General features: G+C 37.3%; 1 protein-coding gene across 2 annotated transcripts in view; it reads left to right on the top strand.

Moving 5' to 3' along the window:
• The window catches only part of MRPS27 (mitochondrial ribosomal protein S27), a 99,346-nt gene that overhangs the window by 28,772 nt on the left and 50,259 nt on the right, over positions 1 to 20,315 (top strand). The gene's annotated exons all lie outside the window — the stretch shown is intronic.

The following is a 20,315-nucleotide window of genomic DNA, read 5'->3' as shown; positions in this document are numbered from 1 at the left end:
ATATGGCTGGGAGGTTAGGAAAATAGGCACAGGCACGCTATTGCAGGGATACTCTCAGCAGGCTGAACAATAGATCACTTTATGAGTGGTTTGCAAACTGTCTTCCAAGAAGCCCTCGAGCTGGTTCCTCAGGGGGCCTCCGGTGCGTGGCTTGGGGAGGAATAGGATGTGAGGGAGAGGCCAGACGGTCCTGCCGCCAGCCCTCTGCTTCTGCTTCAGCCAGGAAAGCTGTGCCTCCAGCTGCTTTATGTATCGGGGTGGTGGAGAGAATTCAGGGGGTTCTGTGAACTTCGATGAGAATAAAATTACATTTTTATTTTCACTCACCTCTCAGTATTTAGCATTGCCTTCAATCGTGAATATAGGCAACAGATCACAGTACTGTTAACAGCGTCTGTGTCTTTCTCACCAATAAAAATCATTGATTTTTTTTTTTATATCTCATTACATTTGTTGCAGCTATCTTGACAAATTATGCTCATCACTGCTTAGAAATTGCATTTATAATTAAACTACTGCTGGCTAGTGTTGTCTCGTACATTAATGGAGAAGCACATGTGACCATATCTCAAGGATTTTTTAATGTTTTGATAATTCTATTTCACTATAATTGGTCTCCTTTGTTATCCTGTGCATTTAAAACATTATTCGAGAAGGTGCCATCAGACGGCCCGCGAGTTCATGCCGCAAAAAAATGTTATAAACCTCACCGCGAAGGCCTTTTGCTTAGTCTTATCCCTGCTTCTTACCCCAGGCCTTTTGAAGTTTTCTAGTTCTTTGTTTTTCTTCGTACAAAGAAGGCTTTCTTTTATTTTAGGTTAGACCTCATAGAGTAAGACAGGCATATGGTTGATATGTGTTCTGTTATCCAAATGAGAACTTAGATACAGCCAGTGTCTCGTCGCCCCACTGGAGCAGGAAGAGGTTTGGCGAAAAGTGAGATTTGGACAGGCCCTGAGATGCCGTCCATCAGGAGACTAGTGCTGGGAGGCTGTTGGGTAGGAACACCGCTGCTCGAGTTTGGTATCATCACGCCCCTCCCCACTCCAGCCCCCGGTTGGCGAGGGGAGAAGCCACGGTGTTCCCCCTGCAGTAGCAGCAGAGGTTTGGTGGCACAGAAGATAAAGGTAAGAGCACAGCACAGCTAACGGCAGCTAAGAGGAAGAGGCTGCTCAGTGATTGGTGAGCGTGAGAAGTTGACTGCTGATTCATGCTTAACATTTGTTAAAAAGAGTTTTTATACGTCCCACTTTAGTTTTAAAAGGAATTGAGCGACCAATTTTTTTTTTCCTTGCCAAAGGATTGATTTCTGCTTCTTACCCACATGCCCTCTCATTGGCTTTTGAAGAAAAAAGATTTCTTACCTTTGCCTTACTATCAATTTATAGTGTTGCTAAGAATCCAGTTTGCATCTTGATTTTACTGACGCAGAGACTAAGGCATGGAGATTAACTGAGCAGACCCAACATAGAGTGTGTGTGTGTAAGCCACTGCCTGTCCTGCGCTGAGAAGGGAAGGCGTGAGGATGAATGTGAACAGTGGAGCAGTGCTAGAAAGACCAAGACAGTGCTTTCCCAGTGCAAGGTAATATCGATAAGGATTTCAGATGGGGCTACAATTTACTTTTAAGAAAACTGAGGCAGAAGGAATTCCATGGAAAGTACAGTCTAGAGTGTGGTAAAGCAGGAGGAAATTAAAATTAAGGGATAAGAGGAAATCCCTTATATTTCTTATAGTCTGTGGGTTGTTGTTTGTTTCCTAAGAACCATGATCTTAGCTTTTTCTCCACAGTAGATCTCTTTTTGTGATCTGTCTGCTTGAGGTCAATGTTATTGTATAGTGAGTTTATCTAGAATTTTCATTTATTATTTTTTTGGAGAGCGTGTCTTTTCTGGACCACCTAGTCAGTAGTTCTGAGCTCAGGACTCTCCAGGTTGATGTGTGCTGCCCACATGCAGACACGTGAGCCCTGAGGCAGGCTCTGTGTCTCCCTTTCAGGAGATAAAACTGCATGTCATCAGTGAAATTGTGGCATCAGTAAAAGCTGTTATTTTCATGGTTTATAACAAGCTTTAACAGTGGCTGTATTAGTATTGGATTACTGCATTAATAGAATGCAAACCCAAGCCATAAAAATTCCTTCTTCACTGAGGATGTTTGCAAATTGCATTTTTAAAGGCTTATTTAGACTTTCATATCATTTTGGGACCGTGGCAGTTAAGAGATGCATGAAATTAAACTTGCTCCTTTTACTATTAGAGCGTCAATAGTTTGAACTGATAATTTAATCTGCAACCTAAATGGTCATTCCTGAGGATAAGTGATAGAAATTTCTAATGTCTATATAACATATTCTCTCTATTTTAAGAATATACATTTTTTTAAAAGGTAGCCTTTTGGTTGTTAGCAAAAATGTGGGGAATGCTGAATTACTTGTCATACGATAAGAAAAGATTGTGGCAGAGCTCCATGAGAAGGTCTGTTTTTCTCAGAATACAGCTCTCTGTGTTGCCATGGAGAGTGGCGTGCCACCCACTAATGAGAGGAAGTTAAGGTTGTGTGACAGGCTGTTTGTTGCCAACAGAGTCATCCACACTGTACCTTGGCCTCAGGCATCTTTCATCCGTGGCTTAACTGACCTGGCAGATACCAAGTGTCCCTGGTTGGAGACGGATGGCGGGTCAGGAACAGCTGGGGCGAGGCAGATGGCAGCCTGCACGTCTCCAGGTCCCGGGTTGGCAGCCAGCCTTAAAAAGGAAGGACCAATGGCTTCCCTGGTGGCGCAGTGGTTAAAAAGGAAGGACCAAAATAGCTTCATTTTTCAATAAGCAAAAATATCCACATGGTTCCTTAGAAGGTGAGCGCATCACCCCAGGCCTATGTTATAAGAATCCATTTCTGCCTGTAGGAAGAGGGGAAAGTGGGAGTTTACTAGGAGGGAACACTTCATGAGTTTAAGCAGTGATCATTTTTCTTTGAGGGCATAGAGATTGTGTTTTACAGCACTAAAATGTAATTTAAAATTTTTCTGTTAGCATACTGCCAAGTCTCATTATGTTTGAACATTATTAAGGAAAGAGCAAAGAGCCCAAGGGGGGCGGTAAATGAGTCTTAGAGCATTTTTTAGAAAAACACTTTCATACTTTAATATTGCCAAGCGCTTTATTTAGTTCTTATTTGCTAACCCTTACCACAGGCCTGGGAGAGAGGTACTGTTAATGGCTCTGCATGAGAGGATAGCAGATGGTCACGAACATCACCACGCCTTGCCAGAGGCCCACGGGGCCTCCACTCCTCCTGACTTTGCACTTCTCTCCCGCTGGTCTTGTTATTTCAGCCTGGAGCCTGGTCATAGGAGGAGTGTAGGGGTAACCTTCAAGGGTGTTTTCTTGGCTATGGTTCTAACATTCCACCCAACTTGCCCAGAGTGATCTCACACCTTAGATACTCTCGTATTCCTCTGGCATAATGAATGGGTCCCTGAAGGCCCTTATCCTTGGAGGCCAAAGCAGTCCCTGCTGCTACAGACATCCATTTACAAGTCTTTGTAGAGACGTAAGCTTTCATTTCTTTGGGGTAAATATCTAGCAGTGGAATGGCTGGAGCATGTAGTAGGTATACATTCCAGAGGGGTTATACCATTGTACAGACCCACCAGCGGTTCCAGTGCTCCATAGTTTTGCCAACAGAGTTGGCCATGCTAACATGTGTTTAATGGTATTGCACTCTCACTGTGGTTTTAATTTGTATTTGCCTGATAATTAATGATGTTGAGCATCTTTTCACGTGCTTATTTGCCAGCCATATAACTCCTTGGGGAAGTATCTGTTTAAATCTTCTGCCCGTTTTTCTTTTATTGAGTTGCTTGTTTTCTTATTATTGAGTTTTGAGAACTTTATCTCTCGTAATCTTCTTTATCTTTTTGTTCACTTAACAGTGTTTTTCAAAGAGCAGTTTTTATTTTTGATGGAAGTCCAGTTTGTTAATTTTTTCTTTTATGAATCATGCCTTTGGTGTCAACTGAGAAATCCTTGCTTAACCCAACACCACAAAGATTTTTCTCCTATGTTTTGTTTCAGAAGTTTTATAGTTTTAGGTTTCACAGTTAGGTCTATGATCCATTTTAAGTTATTTTTTTTTTAATATGGTATGAGGTGAGGGTCCAAGTTAAATTTCTGGCGTTAAGAATACCTAGTCGTGTCAGCACCATTTGTTGAAAAGACTTTTCTATCTGCACTGAATTACCTTTGAATCTTTGTTGAAAACCAGTTGTTTATAGACAAGTGAGTCTCTTTCTGAACTGTTTTGTTCCATTGATCTCTGTTGCCTCTCTTGATGCCAGTACTACACTATCTTTATGGCTTTAGTTTTATAATAAATCTTAAAATTAGGTAGTGTGAGTCTTCCAACTTTGTTGTTCTTTTCCAAAGTCGTTTTACCTAGTCTAGGTCCTTTGCATTCCATATCAATTTTAGAATCACTTTGTGTGTATGTACACACATACATATATTATTAATAATAGAGAAATTAGGAGCAAGATCAATTCCAGAAATATGTATTGAGTATCTAGTATATATTTAGAAATAAGATGGTAAGAAGGATCTTACAGGATATGAAGGGATGTTGATTATGTGAAAGTCAGTAATCATTCTTTTTCCATTGAAGACAAATTTAAACTCTCCTGACAGAATTTCAGATTTCAAGTCTGTAAGACAAATGATTCTCAGCTCTGTTTAAAAGGGAATTTCCAAAGCCAATAGAAGGTTTAAGAGAAGTATTTTTTAATTTGCCAGAACTGTGGTGTGTTCAAGGGAAGGATCTGAATCACTACAATCAAAAAGGTTATAAATTGGCTGGGGATAACTAGATATGTGAAACAATTCAACATCAACAGAAATCTTGGATATAATAAATAGGTAAATTGACGATATGTAACAAAATGTGTGTTTCTGAGAAAACATGCTTTGGGCAGGCTGGAAGAGGGGTTGATGTCATTATCAGCAAACATTCATAAAAGAGGCAGAACTTGAGACAGCCTTGAAGATTGGATGAGTAGAAGAAATGGGAGTGAGTGTTCAAGATGCAGCAAGCAGTATAGGGGGGGTTAATAGAGTGAGGTGAGAACTGACCTTATGGGGATTGACAGGGGCCTACCAGGGAGTCGTGGGAAATAAGGTGGGCAGATTATAGAGGGAATAGAATGCTGGCAGCATCATGCATTGCTAGTAGATATATATATAGTGGTACAACTTCTGTAGAGAGAACTTTGGCAACATCTATCAAAATTATGAACGCACATACCCTTTGACCCAATAATTTCACCTCTAGGAACTCCTGACGCACTGCATACATGTGAAATAATATCCATTACAAAAAGATTATGTCCGTCAAGGCCTGCAGATATTAGTTATTCAAAAAAAAATTTTTTTAAAGATCCTTAAGATTGTTAGTCATCAGTAGATTCTTGAGAAATGTATATCATAAAACTATTTCAGGAAGATTAATAGAGTAAATTTTGGATTGAAAGAGGTAAGTGTGCGAGGGAAACTTATTATCTATACTTAAGGTGATAAAAGGCCTGTCCTGTGGTAGTTGACAGTGGAAATGAAGAAAGAAATATTTTGCACATAAGAAGGAAAAATCAATCAACAGGATTAGTGACAGGTTGAATATAAAGCTAGAAAACAAGGAAGGTCAAAAATGAACTGAAAATTGAACCTCAGTTAATGAGGCTGGTCTACTTTAATAGAAGTATTGAATTGGAAGCAGATTTAGAAGACAGCAAGGCGGTGTGTTTTTCTCTTGCCTTTTCATTGTATGTATACATATTTCTAAGTTTGCTGCATCACATCTTATGCCTACTGACCACATTTGGACTGTTTGAGAGGAACTGGCCACAGAGCTTTGGAGAAAGAACAGCTGCCAAAACATACTTACATTAGGGTCTACCTGGTGTCCTGGTACAAGTTGGGAACTTTTAGACTAGGTGATCTCTGAAGCCCTGAAGTCCTGCTAACTTTCAGAATCTGTGAAATTAAGACCTAGGAAGACTAAGCAGTTTCCATGTGGCAAGTCCAAGCTCTAGTTGTGGATGAAGGCCGGACTTGAAGTTCAGAGGGTCATCAGCTAGACCAGTGTGTCTCTTTGTGCCAGTTCTTTTTCCTGAGGCAGTCTAGGTAGTAAACCAGCATACTCAGTGAGTATTTAAATACCTCCTAACAAAGTGACATGAAATTAATTAAACCTAGAAAAACCTAGCATATACAGAGGTTCATCAGTTAAAAATACATAGTCATGGAAAAAAAAAAGAGCTGAAGAGACTCTGAAGAAATCAGGATGGGAGGAAAGAGTCAGGTGACCTGTGTTTTCAGGACGGGTTTAGTTCCCCCTTTGATCTGTAACTTGGAACCAGTTAATGAACTGTCTGGACGTCAGCTTCCTAGACGAGCAGCTGATCTTGGATGCCTCTCAAGGCACCTTACATATCTGAAATCTGTTTCTCAGTCTCACTGATATAGAAGCTAGACTTTATCACCAGGAGCTTCAGACTTTGAAAGCATGAGGTTCTGGTCTTTGTTCAGTTTCTCACTCAGAGCCTTATTTATTTAAATAGTAGAATTGAAGTTCAGCCACCTTAACCATGAATATCAAAAGAACAACTAACAGATGTAAAATTAAACAACAGAAAGAATAGGGGATCACTCATTCTCTTCTGGATTTGGGGGGCAGGCTTCTTCATTTACTGTCTTACTTATAAGTACCTTTAGCAAATTTCTTGGTATGAGAGTAGGGTGTTCACTCTTGTTTTCCAGGGAACTAATTTCTGTACCATATATATTTGACATTTACCTATGATCTTTATCTGAAAGGCCCACAAAACATATATTTTTGATGCCTTGCATGTACATGGGATTTAGAAGGAGAGGGCTAAAGTTGATCTATTCTAATAGCTGCAGAACTCTTTGCGGATTAAACCTAAAAACTCCTATAGTTCCTATAAAAAGATATATCCCAAGTTGTTTTTTCCACAGTACAGAGTCCTTTGATCCAAAAATCTTTTTACTGGTTATTTTCATAACTGTGAAGTCATAATCATGGTACAAGGAATTATAGCTATAGGGCAGAGAGAAAGTATAACTGAATATATTGTCTTATATTTATTAAAGAGACTTTGGTAGGGTTTTGTATCGAGGAGGTTTGATTTGAAGGTAATTAAGAGATCTTTTCAGGAGCTGGTGCAATATTTAAGGGAGAGATGAGTAGATAAACAAAAGCTTCAGGAAGAGATTTGTGGGAACAGAGGTTTCAGTTGATTGCATCATGACTTTTGAGGCCAGTGGCAAATAAATTCCTGAGTATTTCCAGATGTCATGGGTCTAGGCAAGAGGACATTTGAGGAGCTGGAAGTATTTGATGTGAATTCTCTTTAGTGGTCTTGGCTGCTGTCATTTCCATGCCAGATTTCCTGTTATGTTTGTTTGTTGTTGTTTTTTTAAACCAGGCAAGAGTTTGTATTTTGAAATCTGTTCTGTTCTTCTTTTTAATATCAGTGCTGATACTAAGACAAATGTTATCACCAGTTTCATAGCTAATGATGGGCAAGGCTGGGACTTAAAACCAGGTGTTCCAACTCTAGGCCATTACAGTACATGAACACTGTATTTATTACACACCGACTGTTTCATGGCTCAGTGATGGATGCTACCAGGAGGGGAACTCAAATCGGTCATTAGTCCCTATTGATAAAAGCCCAGGCAGAGTTTTGATAGGAAGGACACTGAAATTATTCATTAAAACGAGAACTTTGTGGATCTTGTACGTACAGATTATTATAATCCTCCATTTGCTGACTTAATAGCAGGTGGTAACAGTTAACGTGTATGGGACATTTACACAGTGCTTTTAGACTCCAGCCAAAATGGACTGTTGCTCTCTGAATGTGCCCTGTACTTTACTGTCTTTGCCTCTGTTCTTCCCTCCATTCCCCATCTCCTTCTATAATAGAATACAACCCGTCTTTTAAGGCCTGTCCCAAATTCTACTACATCCATAAACTTGCTCTGATTTTCATGATTTGATTGTGATTTCTCTGACCCCTTCTACAGAATTTTCTTTTATCTAGTCAGGGGTGCTTCATTAGTTTGTTTTGTCTTTTGACTAATCAAAAATATGTGCTTCTTATTTTTCATTACTTGAGAAACAGTATAATGTATTAGTTAAGAGCATGGCCTCTGGAGCCAATCTGTCTAGATTTGAATACAGCCATCTATTAACTGTATGATTTAGTTACTTATATCCTCTGTCCCTCAGTTTCCTCATCCACAAAATGGGGATTAAAATAGTGCCTGTGGGGGGGGGAGGAAATAGTGCCTGTGATTTAGAATAGGTATATGAGACTTAAAGATATGAATATATTATAATAAGGTCCTTAGAACAATCTTAGGACAGAGAAAGTTAGTATTCAGTAAATTTGGCCTTAGTGTTGGTTTTGCTAGATTGTAACATCTTGAAGAACAGGGACTATTTCTTCCCCATACTTCTCTCCTTAGGGAAAATGTATTTTGACTCCAGTTTACGTTTCTAAGACTGATAGTTCCCATACATCTTCACCACTCCCACCCCAAGGGCATCAAGGTACAAAGATTATCATGGCTCAGAGATAGGGAGAAATAGATGCTTATGAACACTAGTAGTTAAACACCCAGATGGAAAGGACATCACATTTTTTGGAAAGCTGTCTGACATTAAAAAGGAAAGGCTCAATGTATATACCCATATTTTTTTTTTAACATCTTTATTGGAGTATAATTGCTTTACAATGGTGCGTTAGTTTCTGCTTTATAACGAAGTGAATCAGCTATACATATACATGTATCCCCATATCTCTTCCCTCTTGCATCTCCCTCCCTCCCACCCTCCCTATCCCACCCCTCTAGGTGGTCACAAAGCACCGAGCTGATCTCCCTGTGCTATGCGGCTGCTTCCCACTAGCTATCGATTTTACATTTGGTAGTGTATATATGTCCATGCCACTGTCTCACTTTGTCCCAGCTTACCCTTCCCCCTCCCTGTGTCCTCAAGTCCATTCTCTAGTAGGTCTGCGTCTTTATTCCCGTCCTGCCTCTAGTTTCTTCATAACCTTTTTTTTTTTTTTTTTTTTAAGATTCCATATATATGTGTTAGCATATGGTATTTGTTTTTCTCTTTCTGACTTACTTCACTCTGTATGACAGACTCTAGGTCCATCCACCTCACTACAGATAACTCAATTTCGTTTCTTTTTATGGCTGAGTAATATTCCATTGTATATATGTGCCACATCTTTATCCATTCATCTGTCGATGGACACTTAGGTTGCCTCCATGTCCTGGCTATTGTAAATAGAGCTGCAGTGAACATTGTGGTAACATGACTTTTTGAATTATGGTTTTCTCAGGGTATATGCCCAGTAGTGGGATTGCTGGGTCGTATGGTAGTTCTATTTTTAGTTTTTTAAGGAACCTCCATACTGTTCTCTATAGTGGCTGTATCAGTTTACATTCCCACCAAATGCAAGAGGATTCCCTTTTCTCCACACCCTCTCCAGCATTTATTGTTTGTAGATTTTTTGATGATGGTCATTCTGACTGGTGTGAGGTGATACCTCATTGTAGTTTTTATTTGCATTTCTCTAATGATTAGTAATGTTGAGCATCCTTTCATGTGTTTGTTGGCAATTGGTATATCTTCTTTGGAGAAATGTCTATTTAGGTCTTCTGCCCATTTTTGGATTGGGTTGTTTGTTTTTTTGATATTGAGCTGCATGAGCTGTTTGTAAATTTTGGAGATTAATCCTTTGTCAGTTGCTTCATTTGCAAATATTTTCTCCCATTCTGAGGGTTGTATATACCCATATTGCTTAAGCTTTACCGCAGTCAGAAACCAGAAGGGGGCAGCAGAAAGTCACCTGCTTCCCATCTGTGGAGACAGGGAGAAGCCTAAAGAAGGTGATTTCCCATTAGGAACAACCTGCACCAAAACTGATCTCCGATAAGATGTTATTGAATAACCAATCAAAATGCAGATTAGACACAAGAAGAGAAGTCTGTTCTGAGGGCTGGGAGCATGACAGAAAAACATTTAAACAGTTGAAATAGAAACTGAGCGACTGCTTCCAGTGATTTTTAGCTCTGATACCTGTAGTGCACAAGAGCAGCTCAGAATAGATAAGGATGCTTAATGTTGTCGGCATTCCCCATTCTTTATTTTATTTTATTGGTTTTTTCCCCCCTGCTCTAGAAACTTAGTAAGAGTTTCTATTTGTGTAGCCTATTGTTATATGGAAAACCAGGCTGACTGCTGTGACCCTGCAGGATAGGTTAGAACATATAAATTTTTCCATATTTTTAAACTTATGTTTTGCTTATGAAAAAATGTAATGACATACTTTTTTTCCAATTTGTACAGGAAAAATCACTCGCTTATTGTTTCCTGCCAGGCTTTTTACTACACCTTTGCATTTTATTTGTTTTAAACTATTTAACTCTCAGGTTTCATCTATAAATTCAGTGTAATTCCATCCAAAGTCTCAGCAAAATTTTTTGTGGAACCTGAGATGATGACCCTAAAATTGAATGAAAGAGTAAAGGGCCAAAAATACTAAGACACTTTTAACAAGACTAAGATAAAATGATTGATCTACAAGATAGATAACAAGAATTAGTAAGAAGCTACAATAAATACAAATGAGATATTGGAGTAGACTTAGGCAGACATACTAGTGCAACAGAATAGAGAGAGCCCAGAAATGTGTTTGTACTCATGGAAACTTGAGATGTTTTATAAATCACAGGAGAAAGAATGGACTAGTTGATAAATGGTGTTTGGACAATTGATTATATGGGAAAAAAATTAATTCCTATCTCAAAATGCAAGTGCACACACATTTTTTTAAGTTAGATTAAAACTTAAATAGAAAAAGCAAAGTATAAAACCTTTATAAAGAAATATAGGAGCATATTAATATTTTTGTGACTTTCTGAAAGATTTTTTGAATAAGACAAAAAACTGATAAAAGATTGATAAATTTTAATGAACTAAAATTTTAAAGTTCTATATCACAAGAGATATCATTAGCAAATTAAAAGACAAGTCAAAGACAAGGGAAAGATTTGCAATGCATGTAACTGGCAAACATTAGACTACATCTATAGATCAATAAGATAAGAAGATGATTCAATAGAGAAATGGATAGAGGATACGAACCAGGAATTCACAGAATAAAAAATCAGAGTGGTCATAAATATATGAAAAGATGCTCACTCATTAGTAACATTTAAGTTGCAGATTAAAATGCTACATACTTTCACAATCATCAGATGTGAAAACAAAGAGTTATAACAGTAATAATTGTGGCAAAGTAGAGGAGCAACAGGAACTGGTACCAGTGAGAGTTGAAAGTTGTATAGCACCTTAAAGAGCAGTTTGGCAATATGAGGTAAAAGTGAGGATGGGCATGGTCTTCTACTCAGCATTTTACTCCTAGGTATATACTTCAGAGAAACTCTGGCATGCACAAGGATTAGCTTATTCATTGTAGCATTGTCCATAATAGTAAAATTCTGGAAGCAACTTCAATGTTCATCAACAGGAAAATAGACAAAGTGGAATAGCGTTTAGCAGTTAGAAAGAATGTGCTAAAGCATGGTTCTCTTAAAAACATAATGAGTTAAAAATAGCATGGTGAAGAATCATACATACAATATGATACCATTTATGTTGTTTGAAAACATGTAAAGCAATGCCATAGCTTATGTGTGTATATGGATACCTATATGAAGTGTAAGAGTGTAAAAAAGTGCCCAAGAATGATAAACAAAAAATTCAGGATGTTATTTACCTGTGAAAAAGGACAGTGGGGTAGAAATAAGATCAGGAGATGTATATAGGGGAGCTTCCACTGTATTTATAATACTCTGTTTTGTAAAAAAGAAAAAAGTCTGAAGTAAGTGTGACAAGATTTTAGAATTTGATGAAGGTAGGTAGTCAAGTACATGAATGCTATATGCTCTATACTTTTCTGAATGTTTAAAATACTTCATAATGTTTTAATATCTTCTCCCACCACACAGAAAAAAAAAAATCTTTTCACGTTTGTTAGAATACGTATTTGAACAGATTTGAGGCTAATTCCTTCTTAGAAAAATCTTGAGGTAGGGCTGGCCCCACTTGCGTCAGAGTTCACTTTGGCAGGACGGGGTAATAATATGTTCGGGCCAGCTTGGGCCAGATAACTACCCTCTTTCTAAGAATAACAGTCTCAGGCCTGATATGGCTCTTTTCTATATACAACCATTTTAAAATATAAAAACTAATTTTAGTTCATGCGCTGTACAGCAACAGGCTGCGGGTTGGATGTGGCCCGTAGGCCCTAGTTTGCCAACCCTTGATCTACACCCTCACCTACTTCCCTGTTCTTAAGATTTTCAGAGGGAAACATCCTGTTTTATCATTTCATCCATTCTTACTGTTTTGTTTTGTTTTGTTTTGAGGGGAAAAAGTAGAGACTAAAGCTGAAACTAACTCCTAAGCTGTCTGATTTTGCAATGGAGCATGAGGAGAAGCAATCAGTTGGATGGCTGTTTTGTATCCAGGGTGAGCACAGGTATAATTATCATCAGTCCTGTGACAAATGCTGGATAACAGCAGATGGCTGGCATGTGCTCCTTTTTCACACAGGTTCCAGAAGAAGAAAGATGACCTTGTTAACTGATAGATACCAACTCACACGAATATTGATATTGATTACTTGACCTTTTATTTAAGCATTTCTCTTCCATAGCCACTATACAATGATTGAAATCAGAACATTTAACAGTAATACAATAGTATGATCTGATATATAGTCCATATTCAGATTTTGTCAGTTGCCTCCTTAATGTTGTGTATGGATATTTTTTTTTTCCTTATCCAGGATCCAAACCAGGATCATACATTATATTTAGTTGCCGTATCTCTTTAGTCTCCTTTAATTTGAAACAGTTCCTCAGCCTTTGGAGGGGTGTGTGTATGTGTGTGTGTGTGTACGTGTGTTTCTTGACCTTGACATTTTTTAAGAGCATAGGCCTGTTATTCTGTAGACTGTCCCTCAGTTCTACCAAAAAATAGGTTTTTCTGGTATTTCCATGGAAGGGAGGAGTTTGTGAATAGGAGTACCTCAGAAGTGATGTTGTGTTCTTCTCAGTGCATCTTGATGAGGAGATGCATATTGATGGTTCATTCCTATATTGGTGATGTTAATTTGATCACTTAATTAAGGCGGTATCTGCCAGATTTGGCCACTATAAATTCATTGTTTTTCCCTTTGTAATTAGTAAGTAGTGTGTGGGGAGGTACTTGAGATTATGAAATATCCTGTTCTTCATTAAACTTTCACCCACTAATATTGGCATCCTTTGATGATTTTCTAGTTGCATCATTCTGTCTAAATTTTAATTAGCATTCTATTGTAAGAAAGAACTTGTCCTTTCCCTTCATTTATTTATTTATTCATTTATTTCTATCATAAGGACTCTTGACTTTATTTTATTCAGTTAGTTCTGATCCATTAGTTATTTGATGCTCAGAGTATCTCCTATTCTGTCAGTAGGAGACCATCTCTCTTGCATTGTTCTATCTCCATCATTCTTTGAGCATTTTCTTATTTTCTAGTACAAGAAGATATTTTAGTTTTATTTTATACTTTACCTGCCCCAGTCCTGGAATTAGCCAATTTGCCGAAGAGCCCTGGTTCTTTTTAGAGGAGAAAGGTATTCAGAAGTCAAAATCTGGATGTTAGGTGTGCTCATTGCTACTGGAGTGTCGTTGTTCCCAGGCTTTCTCAGTGGTCAGAGCTAGAAAATCAGTCTATCCATTCATCTGTCTGTCATCTGTATATGTATATTTAAACCATCTTCTTGGTGGTGCCTGCAATTCCAGTCTAACACTTCAGGTTTCATTTTAATCTTACCCTTTACCTTATTTTGTAATTCCCTTCTGACAGTAAGAAATCCTGTTCTCATTATTCTTTGTCAGAGATGTTTTGCAGATATTTTCTCCTAGTGTAAGCTTTTCTCTTTTGTTTCTTAAAGGCGTGTTTTGATGAGCAGAAGTTTTTAATTCTGATGAAATCTAATTTAGCAGTCTTTTATGGTTATTGTTTTCTGTGTCCTAAGCAGTTATTGCCTATCCCTTGGTCATAGATATTCTTCTGTTTTCTTCTTAAAAGCATTATAATTTTAAATTGTAGTTTCAATTTAATTTTAGATCTCTAATTCTTTGTATGGTGTAAGATAAGTGTTAGCATTCATTTCTTCAGTATGAATGTTTCTGTTTTCTGTCTTCTTTTCCATTGATCTGTCTATCCAGATGCTAATACCACACTCTTAATTAACTGTGTTCTAAAGCCAGATACTGTGAGTCTTACAGCTTTGTTCTTTTTCAATATTATTATGGTTATTTAGGTTCTTTACCTTTCCATATACTAGAACTAGATTGTCAGTTTCTGTTACACAGGCCCGCTGGGATTCTGTTTGGGATTTTGTTAAATCTATAGATCATTTTAAGAAGAATTGCCCTCTTAATTAGGTCTTAATATTTTGTCTTAAAATATTGAGTTCCATCCTATGAATATGGTTTCTCCCACTGCCCCCCCCCCCTTTTTAGGTCGTTTTTTGCTTTTAGCAGTGTTTTATAAATTTCATTGTAGGAATTGTAAGTCTTGTGTTAAATTTATTTCAAAGTGCTTTATGGGTTTTGATGTTATTTTTCTAAATTTTATTTTCCAGTTGTTTGCTACTATATATAAATGCAATTGATTTTTGTATCTTGACCCTTGTATCTCAAGAACTTGATAAATTCACTTATTAGCTCTAGTAGTTGTTTGGATATGTAGAAAACACTAAGGAATCTACAGTCATGTTGTCTGTGAATAGAAATACATTTATGTCTTTCTTTCCAAATTATAGGCCTTTTAATTTTTTTCTTGCCTTACTGCACTAAGACCTCCAATACAATGTTGAATAAGAGTAGTGGAAGCAGATATCCTTTCTTTTGTTCCTAATCTTGGCAGAAAGTGTTTAATATTTCACCATTAAGACTGACGTTAACTGTAGATTTTTCATAAGTGCCCTTTTATCAGGTCAGGGGAGTTCACTTTTATTCCTAGTTTCTTGACTGTTTTTTGTCATGAATGGATGCTAAGTTGTGTTAAATACTTTTTCTACAAATATAGAGACTATCATATGGGTTTTCTCCTCCATTCTAATACTGAATTACTTTGATTGGTTTTCAAATGTTAATCCAGCCTAGCATTCTTGGGGTAAACTCCCAAGAATGTATTGTCTGGATATATTCTTAGTTTATTAATATTTATTAGACATATTTGTGTCTGTGTTGTTAGTAACACTGGTCTCTAAATTTCTTTGCTTGTAACATCCTTGTGTGGTTTTGGCGTCAGGATTATGTGATGTCATAAAATGTATTGGAAAGTGTTCTTTCCTTTTATTATCTGAAATTTTTGTATAAGATTTATATTATTTCTTCCACATTTGATAGCATTCACCAGTGAAGTCATGTGGGCCTGGAGTTTTCTTCTTAAGAAGATTTTAAATTTCAAATTAATATTTTGAACAGATATATGGCTTCTCAATGTAGTTTTATTTGCATTTTTTTTTTTTTTTTACTATTGGTGAAGTTGACATGTTCTTACATGCTGAAGTGTCATTCATATTTCTGTGAACTTTCTTATCTTTTATCCTTTCTGCTGAGTTGTTAGTCTTTCATTGATTTGTAGGACCTCTCACTGTTAGGGAATAACCTTGGATTGATGAATATTTTTCATATTCCTTTTTGGTTTTGTTTTTTAATTACTTTGCTTTATGATAGTTTTTGCTATGTAAACATTTTAATTTTTTATGTAATTGAATTTATTTCTTTTATGGCTTTTGCATCAGACTAAGAATGACACTCTATTCTAAGAAATTCTTCCATATTTTCCATCAGTGAATGTATGCTTTTGTTTTTAACGTGTAAATATACAATTCGTCTGGAGTTTATTGTGATTTACTTATGTGAAGTACAGAGTCATACATACACATACCCCCACCCGTGCCTAAAGCAAATGGCTAACCAGTTATCCTAATGCCATTTATTGAATAACCCATATTTTGCCTACTGATATAAAATGCTGCCTTATCATGTACTAATTTCTTGTTTAAGTTTGGGCCTGTTTCTAAACCTTCCTTGTTGTTCCACTGATCTGCCTTTTCATCCATTAGATTCACGTTTGCTTTAATTATTGTGGCTTCTTACTCTGTTTTAATATCTGAGGAAAAAGTCCACAGTTTTGTCCACCTCTTTGCTCAACCTCCATTATTCCCCTTTTTCCTGTGCTTAACAACCTTATTAATGGAAATATTTTCCAAATACCTTATTTGAATATACATTCCATCTTTCCTCTCCCTAGTGGGGAGACTCAAGTGATGGTTGAAAGTCTCAGGTATGTGACCAGGACCTCAAAGAGCATTTAGGGCATCTTTGTGCAAATAAGAAAAAGATTACTTCTTCTAGGCAGATAAATTAGAGAAAAAGCACCTTTTTCTGAAAGATGCAACCTTGTACTTGATTACATAGTTGCTAGGACTGATTTTAGCCCCTGTTCATAACTTTGGGCCACTTTACAAAGCAAACCTGTACATAACAGTCTTGAATTGCACTGCACCATACAAATAATGTAGTCCGTGAAAGAATTAGCAAGAAAGCCAGATGCATATTCCTTCCCTTGCCTTCTCCTTCCCATCTGAGCTGCTGGCTCCAGAGCTGGCTAGTTACATCATTCAGTAATGTGCTTCCTTAAGTGGGAGTACAGGTGACTGATGGCACTGACTCCCTGCCTTTGGGAATGCTCAGTCAGATTGGGATGAGAGTGAACAAACCTCTCAAAAGTCCATTTAGCCACCTGTCAATTGGAGTGACATCGTGGATCATCAAAATAAAGGTCAAATAATAATTACTTTTATCTCTACAAAAGTACATTGTCATCTCCATGTTTATCTCCTGATAAACATCTCATGTTTATCATCCTAATATAAGAGCCTGCAAAACAGAAAGGGCAGATATTGTTTTTGCCCTTCTTTTGTAGATAAAGGATGTAAACCAGGGGAGAAACTTTTCCGAAGTCAAATGGCTAGTGAGTGACAGCAGAGGGCCTTGATCCTAAATCTTTTGAAGTTCTGGTTCTTCCTCTAAGCCTGAAAGAACACTTATTTCCCATATCACCTAATCTCATAAAAACATTATTTGTCAGCTCCACAAACATCCAGACAGGTTAAATTTAAATTAGCGTGAAATCGTGGTGGTATGTTTCATCCTCCTGAAAGTACACGCTCATATTTCTGGCGAGGTGTTCATATCACCTTCCCTAGTGGTGCCAAAACACTCTTCTTCCTATTCAGAAACACTCATGGGGTAAAGAGAATAATAAAATCTTTTTAAGGACAAAGGCAAAAGTTGCCTGGTATTTGTTTTGATTCGCTAGTAGATGTGTCTGTAAGCCGCTGGGCTTTTAGAAGACTGAAAGAAAGAATGATTTTAAGAGTAAGGTGATATTCTGATACAGTCCAATGATAAATTGTCATGTTTATGATTCCAAAATTTTATTACATTTTAAGGAGCTGACTTTTAGAGCTTTTTTAGGAAGATCTTTCCCCACTGTAGAGGGAACTTTTAACTCTGAATAGAATACAGGTTTGAAACCAAATCGGGAAACTCCTGAGGCTAGTTTTGGTGTCCATGTTTGTTGAGGTTGGAGTCAGCGTGAAAGTAGTTATAAATGCCTTTATGTAATTTTTTTCCCTCTCTCTTTTTTTTCATTTCTAAGTATTTTCTTTGTAGAGTGTAATCATTTGGGCTCTGCTATTAGATCTTTTTGGCCAAGCGCTTGGTAGTGATTCACATAGTTCATTTCATCTGGATATGTATTTGGAAAGCAGTATCTGAGCACACATTTTTTCTTTTTTAAGATCCTGATATCTTATTACAGCAAGGTAGTACGGATTCTTTTTGTTTTGGTATCTGCATCTTTGGCAGCAGTAAATTTGATTTTGACTGCTGACATTTTTGACTTTGGACAAAATGTGCTTCTGGAGAACAACCAATCTAAGGTGAACTTTTTAAGGATAATGATTCTATCTTATTTGATTTTGTATTCCCAGCAGTTACATGTGCCTGGAACATAGTTGAGCCTCAATAAATATTTGTTGAATGAAGTCCAAAAGCAAATTAATGTCATTTAAAACCCTGACCACGTACACTTTGTCTTTCTCTGTTTGAACCCATTGTTTGAGCAAGTAAGGACAAATATTTAGGCAATTTCAAATAAATTTCACTGTGAAACAGAATATCAGTCTAGGGAAGTGGTGTGGGCTGACAGTAAGCCCTGAACTGCAAGTTCCATGTAGTTCCACCAAAATGATTTTTATAGTCTGATCCTTGTCAGGTCACTTAGCCTTCCTGGCCTCCGTCTTCTCATCTTTAAAATAAAGATAGAAAGTCATGTAGGAATGCTTTGGAAACGTTAACGCATTCTATAGGGGCTCCAGTGTCTCGATGGCTTTCCCTAGAGGTCTGCGACCCACCTTGGGAAGGTTTGGGGGCCCTTTGCCTTAAACTTCATCATGTTTTCTAATGTGAGGAAAGGTTCATGAACCTAAAGGTAACACATAGCGCATTTCTGGCTCCTTCTGTATTGCTGTAGGAGTTCCTTCTCCTGTAGTTCAATAACATTTTCCTTGTCATTTCTCTTCCTATAGCTAGGAACTGAGTCGGCAGCAGATACATAGAACATGAAAAAGCACATGGTGCCACTTTGGGGACTTGACTTTTGTTCAAATTCAGGCCACGGGAAGTTGCTGTTCAACTTCTTTACCTGGGTTAGGAGTTGGGGCAGTCATGTGTATACTACATCTAGCGATTCTCGAGGGAAACTGATGTAGATACACACTTCTTACCACATTAGGAGTGGGTCAGAAAAGGAAGATGCGGGTCTTAGAAGTAGGAGGAGGAGGCAAAGTGGACATCTAATTTTCTAGCCTCAATGTCTTTTCAACTCCATGATAATAATAGGTGGATATATGTCCTCTCTCAAATTGTCACCCCCTTCTGTTGTTCTTCATGATTTACTTTTAATATCCTAGCATCTGTGGTTCACTTTTTATCTTCTTCACCGTGGCCTCTGACTTCTCCCTTCACGTTCTTGTGTCTTCCCCTCTCTGTTCTATGGAATATCATCCTAGGTCAAGCTCTAACCTGTTTTCTATTTTTATTTCAAGTGTCTATATTCAAATTTTGTTCATAGCAAACCTTCAAAGAAGAGAAAATATCATTAATAAATTTCAAATCAGAATCCTGCTTTCACTTTAGTAGTCTAATCATTAGTTTAAAATAAGATATTTGACTTTAGTTAAATTCATTAATGTCATAGTCTACTTGAAGTCATATTCTTGGTTTTTATAACAGAATCAGTCTTTTTTTTCAGTTAAGACACTAGATATTGCTGTGTTTTACAAGTTATATTCATGGCTCCTTGGATTTACAATTCCCATTTGTAAAATAGAGATGTGAACATCATCATTCACTTATTTTATGACTCTATGAGGCATCTGTCCAAGTAAACTTTATTAAGGTGATAAAACTATGTGACTCATGTTCTCACAGTCATCAGTAGGTCCACTATCATATACTAGATTCAGAGTTAGAAGAATAAAATGATTACCCAAGCCTTTCCATCCCCTAAGGGTCATTCCTGTTCCTGATGCCACATATTTCAAATATAGCCCAGACTGTTTATAGAATTTGGTTCCAGCCTAATTTTCCAGCCAGATATCACTAACCCCTAACATAAACCCTACATTTATGGAATTATCTTTCCTGTCATTCAGTTTTGCTTAATGAGTATTAATTGTATTTGATCTGTAAATTGGTCCCTGCTCTCGCCCTGGGGATTAATTCCTTTCCTTTTAAAAGTCTGCCAGATCTTAAGTGGCCAGACTCCATGATGCCATTTCAGATCACTCCAGCCAGCAGTAACCCCTGACTTGCCCACTGGTAGAACTTAGCTTGCATTACTCGGATTACACTGATCACATGTGATCCAGCTTTGTGAGATTGTCTGCATTTTGAGTAAACCTTATCTAATAAAACTTGATAATTAGCAAAGGGCCTTAAAAATTATTCTGCATGCAATGAATGTTCAGTAATTGCCTGTTAAATAAATAAATGAGTATCTGCAACTCTTCTTT

This window comes from Eschrichtius robustus, chromosome 2 (assembly GCF_028021215.1).
Source record: "Eschrichtius robustus isolate mEscRob2 chromosome 2, mEscRob2.pri, whole genome shotgun sequence".
NCBI lineage: Eukaryota > Metazoa > Chordata > Mammalia > Artiodactyla > Eschrichtiidae > Eschrichtius > Eschrichtius robustus.
Note: the sequence above shows the minus strand (reverse complement) of the source record. Positions and strands in the feature narration are given on the sequence as shown.